The following is a 6,000-nucleotide window of genomic DNA, read 5'->3' on the forward strand; positions in this document are numbered from 1 at the left end:
GAACTGACACATCACATTCCATCCCACGACTGCAGAACACACGTTGTTTTCAAGTATACACGGAACATTCCCTGACACAGACCATATCCCGAGTCAGATCAGATTTCAAAGAATTGAAATCATACAGAATACATTATCTGACCAAAGTGGATTTAAACTAGAAGTCCGTAGAAGAAAGATCGTAGAAAAATCACCCCACACTTGAAAATTACACGGAACACTTACAAATAATCCATGGATCAAAGAGGAAAGTCCTTGAACTAAATGGAAATGACAATACAGGATATAAAAATGTGTGCGACGCAGATAAAGAAGTGCTGAGAAGGAAATGTATAGCATTGGATGCTCATTTTAGAAAAGAAGAAAGGCTAAAATCAATAATCTAAGCTTCCACCTTAAGAAATAGTAATTAGACCTGTTTAAACCCAACAGCAGCAAAAGGAAGGAAATAACGACGGCAGGACTAGAAATCAGTGAAATCAACCCCAAAACCAATACAGAAAATGAAACCCAGAGTTGGGTCTTTGAAAAAAAAGCAGTGGAATTGTCAGGGAGTTCCCCTTGGGGCACAGTGGAAATGAATCCAACTAGTGTCCATGAGGATGCAAGTTTGATCCTTGGCCTCTCTCAGTGGGTTGGGGATCCAGCATTGCTGTGAGCTGTGGTGTAGGCTGGCAGCTGTAGCTCCAATTAGACCCCCTAGCCTGGCAACCTCCATATGCTGCAGGTGCAGCCCTAAAAAGCAAAACAAAACAAAACAAAAGCAGTTTAGGTTTATAAAAAATTGAGAAGCTAGTGCAGTTTCCATACACTCCATGGCTATAGTTTCCCTAGTATTGTCTGGCGTTCCTGTGGTATATTTGCTACAATTAATGAACCATCGCTGACGCATTATTAGCCAAAGTCCATCATGTACTGGGATGACCTAGCTTTTCACCTAATGGCTTCTTTCCTGTCCCAGAGCCCCGTCCACGCTACCTTTGGTGTCTTGTCTTCTCGGATTTCTCAGAGAGTCTTGGTTCTGAGGACCTTGGTGGTTTGAAGCACACGGGTCGGGGTCCTGCGGGATGCCCTCTGGTGGAACCTGCTCGGTTGACTTCTCAGGACTGGACTGGAGTCATGGGCTTGGGGAGGAAGATCAGAGGGCAAGTGCCCTCTCGTCGCATCGAGGGTACTTTATGACTCACCCCATCAACATGCTTCCTGACTACTGATGTTGGACTTGATCGGACCCTCTGGCTGAAGCCCTTGTATTCCCTTTTCCCCTTTCCAGGCTGTAGGATTTGGAGAGAAGTCGCTTTGTGGAGCCCACACTTGCAGGGGGGGGTGATGCTGCCCTCCTCTAGACTGGAATATCTGCCTAATTTACTTGGAATTCTTCTGCAAGGAGGTTTATTTCTTCTCCATTTATTTCATTATTCCATTAGTTGTGCTTTTAAAATTATCGTGGACTTCCCATTGCGGCTCGGTGGTATGGAACCTGACGAGTATCCATGAGGACTCAGGTTCGACCCCTGGCCTCGCTCCGTGGGTTAAAGATCCAGCATTGCCGTGAGTTGTGGAGTACGTCACAGATGTGACTCGGATCTGGTGTGGCTGTGGTGCAGGCCAGCGGCTGCAGCTCCAATTCAACCCCTGGCCTGGAAGCTTCCATATGCCACGGGTGCTGCCCTAAAAAGACAAAAAACGAGAAAAAAATGTGTTTTGTTCACCATATCTGCTCCGCTTTGGCCTCTGGGAACCCTTTTAGAAACCAGGAACTGGCCACTAGGTGTTGCCTGGTGATACAGCGTGACTTCTTTCGGGCTCCTCAGCTGGCAGGCTGGAGACGCGGGTGTGTGCCCAGCAACCCCGTGTGTGCAGAGATCCCTAAGTGTGTCTGTGTGGAGCCACCCGTGTCTGCACTAAGTCCTCACGTCTTCAGGGTATGTCTACCCAAAAATCTGAACGTAGGTGTTTATAGCAGCTTTATACAAAATTGCCAAGACCTGGAAGCCGCCCAGATGTGCACATTCACGCGATGGGATATTGTTCAGCAGTGAGAAGAAATGAGCTGTCATGTCACAGAGACACACGGGGGGACCGTCCCTTCACTCCACGCCCTCTCCCGTATGTGTTATTTGTAGACTTATTAATAATGTCTTTTCTGACTGCTGCAAAATGGTACCTCTTTGTAGTTTTGATTTGCATTTCTCTAATAAATTTTTTTTTGTCTTTTGTCTTTTTTTTAGGGCCACACCCACAGCCTATGGAGATTCCCTGGCTAGGGGTCTGATTGGAGCTACAGCTGCCAGCTTACACCACAGCCACAGCAATGCCAGATCCGAGCCACATCTGCAATCTACACCACAGCTCAGGGCAACACCGCATCCTTAACCCACTGAGTAAGGGCAGGGATCGAACCCGCAACCTCATGGCTCCTAGTCGGGTTCGTTTCCGCTGAGCCACGATGGGAACTCCTTTTTTTTCTGATCTTTTTTTTTTTTTTGGCATTTCTCTAATAATTTGTATGTTAAGCATCTTTTCACGTACCCAGGGGCCATCCCTATGTCTTCTTTGGAAAAATGTCTATTGAGGTCTTCTGCCCATTCTTTCATTGGGTTGTCTGGTTTTTTGATGTTGAATTACATGGGTTGTTTATTTGTTTTGGAGATTAAGTCCTTGTTGGTTACGTCATTTGCAAATATTTCCCTCATTTGGTTGTCTTTTCATTTTGTTTATGGTTTCCTTTGCTGTGCAAAAGCTTTTAAATTTAAGGCCTGTTTCTTTGTTATTTGTTTATTTTCGTATTTATTTCTCTTGCCTTAGGAAACTGACCTAATAAAACATTTGTGTGATTTACCTCAGAGAGTGTTTTTCCTATGTTCTCTTCCAGGATCTTATGGTGTTGTGTCTTATGTTTTGAGTGTCTTTAAGCCATTTTGAGTTTATTTTTGTGCATGGTGTGAGGGTGTGTTTGTACTGATTTACAAGCAGCTGTCCAGTTTTCCCAGCACCACTTGCTAAAGAGGTAGTCATTTTCCATTTTGTATTTTGCCTACTTTATTGAAGATTAATTGACCTTAGGTGTCTGGGTTTATTTCTGGGGTCTCTATTCCATTGAGCCATACATCTGTTTTTGTATCAATACCACAGTCTATCTGTCTGTCTTTCTTTCTTTCTTTCTTTCTTTCTTTCTTTCTTTCTTTCTTTCTTTCTTTCTTTCTTTCTTTCTTTCTTTTTCTCTCTCTCTTTCTTTCTTTCTTTCCTCTCTCTCTCTCTTTCTTTTCTTTTCTTTTCTCTCTTTCTTTCTTTCTCTTCTTTCTTTCTCTCTCTCTTTCTTTTTCTTTCCTTCTGTCCTTCCTCCCTCCCTCCCTTGCTCTTTCTTCCTTCCTTCCTCCTTTGGCTGTGCCCTCAGCAGGTGGAAATTCCTAGGCCAGGATTGAACCTACATGACAGCAGCAACCCAGCAGCTGCACCTGCAGTGCCAGATCCTTAACCCGCTGCGACCCAGGAGAGCCCCAACAGCACAGTGTTTTGATCCCTGTGGCTTGGTGGTACTGTCTGATGTCTGGGAGAGTGGTGCCTCCTGCTGTTTTGTTGTTGTTGTTGTTGTTCTCTCCTCAGTGTTGCTTTGGCAGTTCTGGGTCTTTCATGGTTGCATATAAATTTTTGGATTGTCTGTTCTGGTTCTGTGAAAACTGCCATGGGTAATTCGATAGAGATCACGTTAACTCTGCAGATTGCTTTGGGTGGCATGGCCATTTTAACAATATTAATTCTTCCAACCCAGGAGCACAGGAAATCTCTCCATTTCTTCAAATCCTCTTTAGTTTCCTTGATTAATGTTTGGTAGTTTTCACCTCCTTGCCCAGGTTTATACTTATGTCTTTAATTTGGGAGGGGGTGCAATTTTGAAAGGTTTTTTAATATTCCTTTTCTAATATTTCATTGTTACTATACAAAAATGAAACCAATTTCTGAATGTTAATCTTTTTTTTTTTTTTAGTCTTTTTGCCTTTTTCTAGGGCCGCTCCCCGCGGCATATGGAGGTTCCCAGGCTAGGGGTCAAATTGGAGCTGTAGCCACCGACCTACACCACAGCCACAGCAACGCGGGATCCCAGCCGCATCTGCAACCTACACCACAGCGCACAGCAACGCCGGATCGTTAACCCACTGGGCAAGGCCAGGGATGGAACCCTAGTCGGATTCGTTAACCACTGCGCCACAACAGGAACTCCCTGAATGTTAATCTTGTATCCTGCTACTCTGCTTAATTCGTTTATCAGATTGAGTAGTTTTTAATTACTTGCTGTGGCTGCAGCTGTAGTTCTTTTTTTTTTTTTTTTTTTTTTGTCTTTTTGTCTTTTTTTTGTTGTTGTTGTTGCTATTTCTGGGCCGCTCCCACGGCATATGGAGGTTCCCAGGCTAGGGGTTGAATCGGAGCTGTAGCCACCAGCCTACGCCAGAGCCACAGCAACGCGGGATCCGAGCCGCGTCTGCAACCTACACCACAGCTCACGGCAACGCCGGATCCTTAACCCACTGAGCAAGGGCAGGACCGAACCCGCAACCTCAGGGTTCCTAGTCGGATTCGTTAACCACTGCGCCACGACGGGAACTCCAGCAGCTGTAGTTCTGATTTGACCCCTAGCTGGGAACTTCCATATGCCGCAAATGTGGCCCTAAGAAGCAAAAAAAAAAAAAAAAGTTTTAGTGCATCTAAGTCACTAAGTAATTAGTGACAATTTTCTCTTCCCTTCCAATTTGGATACATTTTACTTCTTTGTCTTATCTGATTCCTGTGGCCAGGACTTCCAATTTTATATTGAATAAAAGCAGTGAGAGCGTTCCAGATTTTAGTGGGAAGGCTTTCAGCTTTTCTCCATTGAATATTATATTGGCTGTGGATTTGTCATAAATGGTTTTTAGTTATGTTGAGATATATTCCCTCTAAACCCACTTTGGCAAGAGTTTTTATCATGAATGGATTTCGGATTTTGTCAAATGCTTTTTGAGGAATTCCCATCATGGTGCAGCGGAAACGAATCCGACTAGGAACCATGAGGTTGCGGGTTCGATCCCTGGCCTCACTCAGTGGGTTAAGGACCCGGTGTTGCCGTGAGCTGTGGTGTAGGTTGCAGACACGGGGTGGATCTGGCGTTGCTGTGGCTGTGGTGTAGGCCGGCAGGTATAGCTCCCATTAGACTCCTGGCCTGGGAACCTCCATATGCCACGGGTGTGGCCCTAAAAAGACAAAAAGGCAGGGAGTTCCCTTCATGGCTCAGTGGTTAACAAACTTGAGTAGGATCCATGAGGCCGAGGGTTTGATCCCTGGCCTTGCTCAGTGGGTTAAGAATCCGGTGTTGCCATGAGCTGTGGTGTAGGTTGCAGACGTGGCTTAGATCCCATGTTGCTGTGGCTGCAGCTGTAGCTCTGATTTGACCCCTAGCCTGGGAACTTCCATATGCCGCAAATGTGGCCCTAAAAAGCAAAAAAAAAAAAAAAAAAAAAAAGGTTTTCGTGCATCTATTGAGATGACCATGTGGTTTTTGACTTTTCTTTTGTTAGTGCGGTACATGACATGGATAGATTTACATATGATGAACCATCCTTGGGAACCTGGGATGAAGGTTGTGGTGTATGATTTTTTTTATGTGTTGTGGGATTAGGTTAGCTAAAGTTTTGTTGAGAATTTTTGCATCTATATTCATCAAAGACACTGGCCTATAATTTTATTTTTTGATAGTATCTTTGTCTGGTTTTTGTATTTGGGTGATGGTGGCTTCATAGCATGTCTTTGGGGTCACTCCTTCTTCTTTAATCTTTTGGAAGGGTTTAAGAAGGAGGGCTATGAGTTCTTCTCTGTATGTTTGTTGAATTTGTCTGTGAAGCCATCTAGTCCTGGACTTTTGTTTGTAGAAAGTGTTTTCAGTACATATTGAATTTCATTCCTAGTGATCATTCCGTTCAAATTATCTATTTCTTCTTGATTCAGTTTTTGTGAGCTGTATGTTTC

The sequence above is a fragment of the Sus scrofa genome, chromosome 7, assembly GCF_000003025.6.
Source record: "Sus scrofa isolate TJ Tabasco breed Duroc chromosome 7, Sscrofa11.1, whole genome shotgun sequence".
Taxonomy (NCBI): Eukaryota; Metazoa; Chordata; class Mammalia; order Artiodactyla; family Suidae; genus Sus; species Sus scrofa.